Genomic DNA, 12,417 nt, shown 5'->3' with positions numbered 1-12,417 from the left:
TATTTCCCATTTTAATGTCAATTATTATTCTAAGTGTAACAGTGACTTGTCAACGGAATCCACGCTTTTGTATGTCAGCAGCGTTTGCTCCATTGGCTGCATGATTATTCAGTTTTCGGTTACGAGTATTTCTCTCTTTTTAGAAAATTTATTATTGCTCCATTTAGCTGATGTTTACCTTATGTTCGATTGGGAGGGGTGTCGTTGTCGGTGTCCCACATGCAGACATTGGCACAGTTTCACATTGTTTCGCACTTGGAATTTGCCGGAGTAAAAACACAGACAGCCTAACCAAATCCGATTACTAATTGCAGGGCCAAGTGGCTCGCTTCAAAGGAGGCCCGAAAAATATATTTATATAGGTTAGACATACAACAGGAAGGAAACCATGCATTGGCTCATTGAAAATGGGTCTTAATTAATAATAATAATACCCAAGAACCGAAGGTTGACCCAAAAGGCTTTTCTTAGAAGTGACCACCCCAAAAATAAAAAAATAACAAAGTTGTCAACTCATTTGAGCGGTTCGAATTGTGGTAATTAAGCGCCTTCAAGGAACCCGCCGTCGGCTGGGAGATCGCCGTTCAATGACTCCCGTCCTTCCATCCGTCCATCTGGAACTCTTTGGAGCTGAAACTGAAAGTGCGTCGAACGAGTGGCGTCCGTGAGCTGGCTTTGGGCCATAAACATCCGATTACAGCGTCCGAACACGTAGCCCCGGGCCATCAAGATGCGTAGGCAGACAAGAGACACACTTTGGGGCACATCCACGTCTGTATTTACTTATATGTATGCATATATCACTTGCCTGAACTTGAAAAGTCTGCCATCGGGAGAATGGCACTCTGGGGTTGAATGGTTGGGCGATGTCCCACCTGCCCTAACCCACTAACACCAGGCCAGGACACGCCCCACATGGGGGGCCAGAGAGCTCACGCCCAAGTGAATCTGTCTCCTGGACAGCTTTTTTTGTCCTCTATAAAAGCCAACCGAGTGAGATACATTCTCTATGCTTTGCGTCACTTCAAAAGACTATAGAGGAAAATCAATTTCCATTTTGCAAATGGTGATATTCCAAAAATAAAATGGTTTAAAAATACTTGAACAATTAAAATAATAGCTAACGTGTAGGAGATTTTTTAGATTTAATTAAGCTTGAAGCTTTAGTTAATTAAATACAAAATGTAAAACAATTGTTTTATTTGATATACGTATTAATATCAATAAGTACTTAAGCTAATCTATCTTTCTTAAGCTAATTTTCACACGTTTAAAGATTACTGAAACCTCCTACAAAAACTATTTTTTAAGTGTATTTTTTTGTTTAAAAAATACCTTATATTTCGTTACAGTGCAGATAAAACTAACCGCGCTTTACTTTTAATTAATTTAGGCTTGCGTGTCTGAGGGTTAACGACGTGCCAGTACCCACGAACCCTTCTCCGGTCCCAACGACCGTCTAATTGAGGAGCCACCGCGAGAGGCGGAAATTGCACATCAATGCCAAAAGGGGGCGGAGGGAGATGGGTAAAAGGGGTACCCTGGTGGATACGGGTGAGGTTGGATGGGTCAGGGCCAGAGACAGGACGTCAGGTGGAATCACTTGCCTATCGGCGTGGCAATTAAAATCGAATGTGTATGCGGCTGGCCAGGATGCTGGATGGAAAGGGGAAATCCAGGCAGCAGTGAGGGTATAGCCTAGAATCCCTCCTGGCGCTGGCATTTGACATTTCGACAAATACTTAACACTGTTTGCCCGACTTAATAAACCCGCCTTCGTTGACTTTGCGCCACCGCAAAAGGGATGCGGAGTTTGAGTGCCAGCAATGATTGATTGCACGTTAAAGCCGTAGAGCATCACATCATTTCCTTTTTACACTTGACAGGAAATGCATTTTTAGTTGGCGCTGGGCGAAATGAGCATCGGTGTGCGCCGTCCGGAAGAGGGACTGCTCCTAGAGGGACAGGATGGGAATAGGAATAGAACGTGGAGGAGGAAACGGAAGATGTATGTATGCAAAGTGAACTCACAGTGCAGTGGGATGAGATACAAATGCAAATGCCAAAGCTGAAGTTAAACCAGAATTCGACTCCAAGTCCGGAGGAGCTTTACCTTGCCCCGTTTTCACAGACAATTTACACAAGAATCACACAAATACCCGTACGTAAACATTTTGTGCGAGTCTCTGAGCTCGGTCATTGAGCAAGCCATTCGCTTGGAAAGCCCGTCCAGGTGCAAATGCATTTCCCCACTCGTCTTTAAGCTGCCAACTTTTTTTGGGTAACTGAGGAAAGTGCATTATCAATATGGCAATCTCTTAGTTTTCAAACTTTTGCCTCATTAGCAAATGAAACTCAAACGTAACCAGCAAAGATATCTTTTCGTTTCGTACATTTTAACATCTTGTTTCGAAACAGGATCTCCTTAAGTATTCTAAGCCAATTAAGCGTTAATTTTCAACGCTGAAATTGCCTATCGATCAACATTAGAGAACCCCGAGCGTATAATCACCTTTCCGCATTCTGTGAATGAAGTACATACGCTTGGCACACCGGGCGGATACGTAATTGCCACCATTTCGCCGCCCTGCCGGATAAGATAAACGACCCGGAGCAAATCGCTGGCGACCACGCCCCCGTGCATACCCCAGCAATCCCCGCCAGCCATTAGCCATGACCACGCCTTTGTTTGACGCCAAGATGCCGACACTGACAACAAATGTCGCCCCAGCTCCATTAATCCATCAAAATCGGCGTTGAAGCCAAAATCAAAATATGCGCCGGCGGCTACGGAAGGTATATGTATATGTATGTACATATAGTATATATGTAGGGAAGCAGGAAGAATGGATTGAAGGGGGTTTCCCTCCAAAACACAACAATAAGGAAGTATGAAATATGTACTCAAAATACGTAGAAATTCAGAGTACTCGATTAACAACTCTAAGGCATCAAAAGGTACAAAATATTGATGCAAATTTTAGTATTCTCTTTAAACGGAAGCTCTCTCTAATCCCAAATTTGATTGCTTCGGGGACCGCTTGAACCCCTTCGACACTCAATCTCGAATCGACAAGACAGCCGACCGCAATTTCCAGCGGGGTGCACAAATAAAGGAATTAATCAATTTAACGATACGATTAGGAGGGGCGATTTGCGACAGGGGCGTCGTAGTCGGGATAAACTTAGCAAGATACAAATTTAGAAAACAAGAAAATATTCTGAACGGAAAGTCAAGACAATTATAAATAAATCATTTCGTTTTTTTCTAACTGATATATGTTAAACAGGGAATGGTAATAATAATTTGTATACCCTTGCAGGGTAGTATAATTTCAGTCAGAAGTTTGCAAAGCAGAGAAAGAGTCATCTCCAACCATATAAAGTATATTTTAAATTAAATAAAATATTTTAGGTAGGTAAAGAGGATCAGTAAGTATCTTTTAACAGTTAGTATCTATGACTAGTAATTAACTATGATCAGTAAGTTTCTATGAATAATAAGTAACTCTGAACGATAAGGATCTATGGGCAGTAAGTAACTATTCATTTACTAACTTTGAACACTAATAAACAATGACTTGCAACTTTTGAAACACAACACATGTCCAAGACTTGGCCGGCAGAAGCCACTTCGTTCCGGGGATGTTAGAACCAGTTGGGAATCATAATACCTATGATCAGCAATTAACTATGAGCAGTAGGTACTTATGAGGAGTAAGTACTTATGAGCAGTAGGTAACTCTGCAGAGTAAGTATCTATGACCAGTCATTAACTATGATCAATAAGTTCCTATAAAAAGTAAGTATCTCTGAATATTTATTATCTATGACCAGTAAGTAACTATGATCAGTAAGTATCTATGCCCAGTAAGTATGTATGTATGATTAGTTACTAACATCGAACACTAATAAACAATGACTTGCAACTTTTGTAACACAACACATGTCCAAGACTTGGCCGGCAGGAGGCACTTCGTTCCGGGGATGTTAGAACTAGTTGGGAATCATATGGACAGAGAGAGATTTGTTTGGAACAAATTTATGAGCAAGCTATTTGAATGAAACTATGCAGTTTTTCTTCTAAATAATTTTACTCGTATATAAGTCGGAGCATGGCGATTCGATTGACTATATATAAACATATATATAGCTGACATAGGAACAATCGGACGATTTATAGATCTATGATCAGTAAATAATTATGATCAGTAATTAACTATTCGCAGTAAGTAACTCTGAACAATGAGTATCTATGACCAGTAAGTAAGTATGATTAATAATTATCTATGAGCATTAAGTAACTCTGAACAGAAATTAACTATGATTAGTAAGTATCTATGACCAGTAAGCATTTATGATCAGTTACTAACTTTGAACACTAATAAACAATGACTTGCAACTTTTGTAACACAACACATGTCCAAGACTTGGCCGGCAGAAGCTTCGTTCCGGGGATGTTAGAACCAGTTGGGAATCATATGTACAGATGTACGAGATTTGTTTTGAATCAAATTTAAGCTATTTGAATGAAACTACGGAGTTATTCTTCTATATAATTTTACTAGTATATAAGTCGGATTATGGCGGATATGGACTATATATACACATATATATAGCTGCCATAGGAACGATCGGAAAAAAAGTTTATAACAACAGATTTTCATCAAATTAAAATTAATTAATTTAAAAAATTGATTTTTGTCTTAGTTGTGAGATTTATAAACCTTTCTTTTCCGAAAATATAGCCCAATAAAAAAATTGACTCATTTTAATGTCTTAAAAAAAAATTATTGATAATATTGTTTTAAAAACCCCCTTCATCTACACCCCTGGGCCAGGAGCAATTCACATCGGGTCGAGTGAGCCGCCAACTGACGTGGCATTTGTCTGGTTGGGGCCGAGGCGAAAAAGTGACTCGAGTCGAAGCTGCTAGCTTCTCGGTGATTTATTTCCATTGATTTTTTACCCAACATCGACACCACTCCTTCTCCACCTCCGCCTCGATCTCGATACTTATTCCGATTCCGATTCCGTTTTCGTTTTCGCTGGCTGACCGACCGAGCTTAGAGATTATGCAATCATGACAATCAATGCCCCGAAAAGAACCACCCAAGTCAGTCGCTTGGCGAACAATGTGACGCCTACACCATCAATGCTGGCTAATTATAAAGTTGCTAAGCGGATTAGCCAGTGGCTCGAGAACTCGTCTAGCTGTGTGGATACACTTGCTTCCCCTTAAGGCCCTCGGTTGTGATCCAATCTCTGGATGCCCGCAGCTTCACTTCATTTGAATGAAGTCAACTGCAAGATGCAAACTAATCAACATAAATTGCAGCGCAACGAGTGTGAGGGGATCCCCCCTACCAGGTCCTGGGCTAATTTCACAGCATTCTTGCCGGAAAAAAATATGGTCTCAAAGGAAACTGAAGGGTTAAATTAGCTTGAACCAGATTCAAATTGAATTCAAGCTCTACGAGCGCTTTAAACCAAATTAAACTAATAAACTCTTCAAACGAACAATGTCAGTATCTGGAAGAAAAAAACACTGAAAAAAGGGTTCTAATTTTAGAAAATAAATATATTACAAAAGCTGAAACGGCTTCTTAAATAATTTAAGCTAATATAATGGATTAATTTCATGGGAAAACTAAGGTTTATTACCCACCTAGTGAAACCCCCTATTTTTAAGTGTTTATAGATGTCCTTCTACAATCCGGTTGCCTTTTGTTTGTTATTAAAACACTTGAAATATCCTGATTGCTGAAATCCTGGCGGAGAATATTTGTTCAAGTGTGGATACAATGTTTACGCAGACACACACATGTATTTACATATGAAAGCACACAGACATGCCGCGACACCGCCAAGAAAAAAGGACCTCTCTCTAAGGCTGAGCTATATAGTTTATATCGCCCGTATTTTTCCCCGGTTTTCATTTTTTCTCCTCCGCCACTCCGTCAACACAGGACGCTGAAAGGCATTGCATGTACGCGCTGCTGATATTTGCCTCGCAGAATATTTTAATTAAAAGCAATTTCTACAATGTCAAACAGCGTCAACGTACAGCGGAACGCGGCGCATAAAGTGTTTTTCATAGCCATAAAGCACGGTTACGGCAGGATGAACTGCTGGCAAGGATGCCGAAGTGAGATCCTCCACCACATCCACATCCATCTCCTGCTCCTGCTCCTGCTCCAGATCCAGTGCCTGCATCATGGCACTGCTGCTCCTGCTGTTGCTGCTGATGCCAAAGTGTCAACAAGTTGATGATGTAGGTGTCGCTGGCATATTGACTGCCAAAGGACGAGGTGGAGCGGTGGAGACAAAGGCCAATCAATATGCAAAATAGTCAATATTTGAAGCGGCCAAAGGTGTCGTCAACTGCCGACGCAGTGATTATCGCCCTCACTTACGATTGTCCTGGCCTCGTCCTCTAAACTGCCATTGTTTGACTATTTGCAAAAGGGCGGCTGGTGACGGCGGGTGACGCCTTTCGAGTGCCAAGTCCAAGGGCCCTTTGCGCCATAGCTTTTTAGGCATAAACAAGGACCCCGGCGGAGTCGGCACTTGCCGAGGCAACGACATTGTCTGAATCACTGACTCCTGGCAGCAGACACAAATGCAATCAATTTTAACTGTGCACTGGAGAAAAAGGTTTCAAGTTCCCTTTAAACTTTAAGATGGATATAAAATGATTAAAAGATTAGCAGAACACCCTAAGGGATCAAGGATAACGTCCCAAGAACAAATAATACAGATGCCTTCTTAAAACCAATGGATTTCTCTTCACTCTATCTGAGATTAGAAGCTGTAGCTAAGATTTGAAGCTTGTAGGGATATATACATTTTATTAGAATTCTCTCAGTGCACTATTGTTGCTGCTGCAACTGCTGCCAGACACTCAAAACAATCAGGGCTCAAAAACAGCATGAGTGATGTGTCGGATGACGACGCATGTCGGGGGTCTGCCTGTCTGAACGTCTGCCACCCGGATGCCCTTCCTTCTTCGCTACTTCCGTTTCCTGTGCCCCGTGCCTCGTGCCCTGTGCCTGGTGCATGGTGCATGGTGGCTCGGTGCCACTCGGGTGCTCAGGTTGCACTTTTTGCCGGCACTTAAGCGCCTTTAAATATGCAGCACATAGAGCCAAGCGCAGACGACACTCTCTCGGCCAAGTTTGTTGTTAGCCCAGATTGCTGATGCATAGTTTAAGCCTTCCTTTCTCTGCCGGAGACAACCTGCCAGCTGGAAGCGGGAAGCGGGAAGCGGGAGGGTATAAGAAATCCCGATGGCTCTGCAACTAACACACGCCAGCACACTTTAAAATGCCCCAGGACTTATGGTTGTGTTTTCCGAAAAACAAAACAATAAAACTCTCGCCGAGCCATCGCCAGCAGATTGCCAATTCCTATATGATAAGTGCTGAAATTCATTTGCTTATCTGGCAAACGGAGCAGGAAACTTTCGGCAACTAACCAGACTCCATTACTGGCTCGAATTGAGTCCGGTTTTAAATCCAACTCCGAGAGCCATCAGCTCAGGGAAGAGGAGAGTGAGTCACTAACCGCATACATTTTTTAAATGCTCCCCGAAGAATGCTACAGAATTTATATTTTGTTTGCAAATTGTTTGCCAGTTTTTCGGCCATACACTGTATATGAGTTTGAGGTGCTTTAAAGTTGTGGCCTCAGTTTTTAGGCTCCCCTCCCGTTGTAGTAGTTGTCGTAGTTGTTTGTAGGAGCTGCTGCTCTTCTCCTCTCCTCTCCGCCCATTGTTGCCGGGGCCGAACAAAAGTTTCCTATTTGCCGCAGTGCTGCTGCCTGTGATGTTTGCTCTGGCAAAAGTGAAAATGAAAATTTATATCCATAATTTGTTAGAATTTGAATAATACACCAAATGTAGTATGTATAACCGCATTGAATGAAACTTTGCAATTAAATTAAATGTAAATACTGAGAATCCAACAAGAGATTGCTAAAAAAAAAAAAAAAAGGATTCAACTGCAGGCCTTGATTGCAGCCTTATTTGGGAAATTGTTCAAAGTCGAGGCTATTGAAGAGCCTCTATTAAAGATTTTAATTAATCTTTAGATGAAGTTTTAAGAATATATGTGGATTTTGGGTCTTAAAAGTAGTTTAAATTAAATTTAGAACACAGGTAAACATTTTAAAGAATTCTTAGCCTTAACATTCTAAAATATTTAATGAATTCTGATTAAGAACAACTACTTAGCATCTTTAAAATTATTTAATTGATTAAAAGTCATCTTCTTTTGTTAAATATTCCATGTAAATACCATATTTAAAGCACCCTTTAAAGTTTAATCATTTTTAAACATTTGCACAAAAACCGCGTCGATTTTTTTTAGTAATATATTAAATTACTTTCCACAGACAGCAGACACTGACAATTTGTAGTTCAATTATTTTGTATATAAATCCCTCAATCCCTACCTTGAAAAAAACCGTTCATATTTATTCTAAAAACCATTACAAATCCGATAAAAAATAGAGGATTATTTACAATTCCAGTGGGGCGTCAACCTCAAAATAACTATCAAGTTGACTTTCCAGCGAACCACCGCCAACCATATTCATCAAATTAAAAGTGCGGCCAGCTAACTGACCATCCTCATCATCATCACCATCATCGTCCTCGTCATCGCCATTGACTGCCAGTGCGATTCCCTAAACAGAAATGCCATAAAATTCATAAATTACAAGCTTCGAAACGCCCACAATCCCACCGCAAAACTACCGCTCCGCCGCGCACTGGGCCACACATGGTTTGTTGCTCATATGCTAATTGCAATGGACATGTTTTTATGTTGAGGGAGTGGGTTTCAGAATCGGGCTTTGGACTCGGATTGAGATTGGGGGGAGGAGGAGCTAGGAGGAGGAAACCGCAGGACAAAACACACACACACACAGAGAGCTTACAGCCGGGTTAATTTCATTGCTGAATTGTGACTCAAGGGCAATATTAACATGGAAATTATGAACATGCTGGGGCAATGAAAAGTGACAGCCACCGAGAAAGACTACAAAACTGCAAACTACATACTAAAAACTACACACCATGGGCACTGCAGCTACACGTACCTAACCATACATATAAACTCACAGCATAAACAGGCCACTAAAAACAAATTGCGAGGGGATGGCCCACTGTCCAGTGTCCCCTGTCCCCAGGCCTAGGCCTGCAACACACAAAAAAACAAAGAAGTCCATTTCTATGGGTTGGAACGTTTCGGTGGGATGGCCATTGGCCAAGTTTGGGCCCAGGACGGGATCCACAGGATCCAGGACCCTGGGTGCAGTACATGTGCCGAGCTGTCGGAACATTTCGCCGCAGCGGTGCACTCTGTGTGCCCTGCCTGCACCACTCACTGCCCCAAATGGTGACAGCAACTGACCCGACTTGCCCCAGCTTCGAGTGCTGCCCCGGAACTCTGGAACTCAGGAACTCTGGCAACCAGAAATGGCCCGTAAAGTTACCGAAAAGTAGCCGAAAAACAAAACCATAAAAATGCTACACAACTACCTCTTTGAGTGAACCAAACTCAGGAACTATAAATTGACTATTACCCGGGTAATTAAAATGTACGAAAACTTTTTGACAAGGTTTGATCTCCTGTCTATCTGTTTATTTTAAGATGAATTTAACTACTAGACTACACAAATAAAGTAATTAAGAGTATCTGCAAAGCAAAGTCATATAAAAACCATGTAACTAAGGATAATCTTAAAGTCATAATACTTAAAAAACTGTTTTCTAAGTTATTACAACAATCAACAAGTTTTTATCAAGTTTTGATTTTGTTCAAGATAATAATTATGATTTCTACTGGGAAGTACAATTATTTAATGCCAATTATTCAGGGATTTAATAAAAGATGGAAAGCCTTTTGATTCTATTGAATCATTAAGCTTGTTTTCTGCACTTTTCTAAACACTGTTTTTCATAGTTTGAAAAACTAAATATTTTTAAATCTTACATCAGTAGTACTTATCCTTTATATGTAGACCTTTTCATGTTGTAACTTCCTATGGCTGCCGATAGTCTAATAGTTGCTGTTGTTATCAATACCCTAAAAGTAACAACCAAATTACATACCTTTATTTAGTTTACAAATTAAAAGTAAACCTTTGAAATTCGGCCAAAATGTCAGCACTGGCAATTCTTGCCCAGGACCCCCATTTTTTCCCCGCTCCTGGCTGTCAACATGGTATCGCTTGAATTGCATATTTTGCGGCGTTTAAACAACGAACACAATGCCCCAAGTTGATGCCTCAACAGAAAACAAAACCCCCTAAAAACAAAAAACAAAAAAAACAAAAAAAAAGTGGTGCAATTTTATATATTGCATGGCTATATGATTTATGCCATCATCATAATAAATTCATGTGATTTATATGAGTTGGTGCCTAAGGCGAACGGGACGCAGCCCAATTCCTGTGTTTAGCTGCGGTAACCGTAGCAGTAACCAGTTGCCAGTTACTCGAATTGCTTTTTCCCATTAATTGTTATCCAAAGGATTCGGTGTATCCTGTCTGTGTGTGCGAAATTCATAACTTTTGACAGTTTCGGGTTGGCATTTGGCTTGTCCATTTGACAGTTTTAAAGTTGGCACAACATAACGCCAGACTTTCGGGCTGGCTTCAGGGAAAACTGGCATTTGCATGGAGACGCGACTTTCCCGGGATTGGGCTAGAATTGATTTCCATGCTGCCATTTGCCACTTGCCAGTTGCCGCTCGCCGTCGCTTGCCACTTGCAAGGCAATAAACTCGGTTCAAAGTTTGGCCTGAACTCGTGGCTTACATCAAATTGAAAACCAAGACCCTAAAAAGTTTCGCAGCCAAATTGGTTGTCTGGCTGTCCATCCATCTCTCCATCTCACCATCTCTGAGAGTGAACATCTTTCCGTTTTGGAGGATATCCTTCCATCTGTTGTCCTGACGTGGCACTTATGAATATGCAAATCGCCTGACGGGATGCGTCAGGTGTGACGTCAGGGCCAGGGCAGTTCATTAAACTTGGCCCGGACCAGGATGTGCAGCACTTAATTAGCCAAACTAAAGACGCCGCCTGGCCGAAAGTTTAATGAACTTGGAGCAGGGACAGGGACAGGGACAGATACAGAGCCTACAATAGCTGAAATCAAAAGCAGGACCCCCATCGCCATCCCCGGGCGATGTCTGCACAAATTAGCCGGCACAAGGCGCAAAAAGGATATGCGAAAGTGGTCAACAATTACACAAGGCCCGGTCCGGGGCCCCAGGAAGTGAGAAAGCAGGAAGAGGAGGCTGGGACGCTCTAAGAATAAGCAGCAAACGACCTCAATGAATGACATTTAATTATTTCATCAAGAAAGCAAATAGCCCAAGGGCCAAACAATCAACTTTTCTCCGGCAAAAGGCACAATACCTCGTTTTGCTGTTGCCCTTCTTTACTTTTTTCTTCTTCCTTTTTTTGGTAATAATGCAGGCCTGGCCGGCCGGAAGGGGGTGTGGCAAACTCCCAAAAGATGCTGGTCCTGCTGATGTTGATTGTTTCTTGGGGCCTTTGAGGAGAACAACAGGGCGTGGCTTAACCAGATCAGGATAACCGCCTGGCCTTAAACTTGTACTAATCCCAAAAGGTCAAATACGAAAATGCTGTACAAGTCAAAAGTAAATACCAAATAGAGCTCCGTTCTCTTAGAAATCAAGATTTCTTACTACATTATGTTAAAGGAAACTATTTGGTGTATATTAGTAAATAGTAATAATCATAGACTCGTATTCAAAAAAATTCCTTTCACAAGCTTATTAAAAACCCTTATTAATGCTACCAAGCCCTTGTAATTCATTTTCATTCCATTTAAAAGCAAATAAGTCCCCAGAAAAAAATAAAATAACCTTTAAGATAGAGTAAGAAACGCTGTCAGAAATTAAGGGATCTCTGATAAACGCTTAATCACGAAATAACGAGAACTTTCAATGCTGTTTAATCTGGATTTAAAAAGTTTTCCCAACTCTCTCTCCCCCCCTGGCGCTTAACAATGTCAAAAGATTTTCCCATCTTGACCTTTTCCTAGGCCCCGCACGCCCATCAATTAATCAGTTCCTGCAAACAAACTTAGTGTGCCGTGTGTGTGTGAGGGTGTGTTGATGGTGGGGCAAGGACAAAAGGGCTGAATGCAGCCCCCAAAATCGAAGGGACCGAGTCGAGGACACATAGCGAGGGCTGCTCCTCTCTGTTTGATGAGTCCACAGATGCTAGAGGATGTGGATAGACCCGACCAGTATATCCTCGCATATCCTCGCTGCTTCGGCTGCCTGTGACAATTACGCAAATTGTTGTTGTCATTATGTAAACACTTGTTTATGTCAAATTTGACATTTAATACGAGCGCGCACGCTTTCGGATGGA

The sequence above is a fragment of the Drosophila serrata genome, unplaced genomic scaffold (assembly GCF_035046125.1).
Source record: "Drosophila serrata isolate PLE 108 unplaced genomic scaffold, ASM3504612v1 contig_249, whole genome shotgun sequence".
NCBI classification, from domain to species: domain Eukaryota; kingdom Metazoa; phylum Arthropoda; class Insecta; order Diptera; family Drosophilidae; genus Drosophila; species Drosophila serrata.
This window is presented reverse-complemented; position numbering follows the sequence as displayed.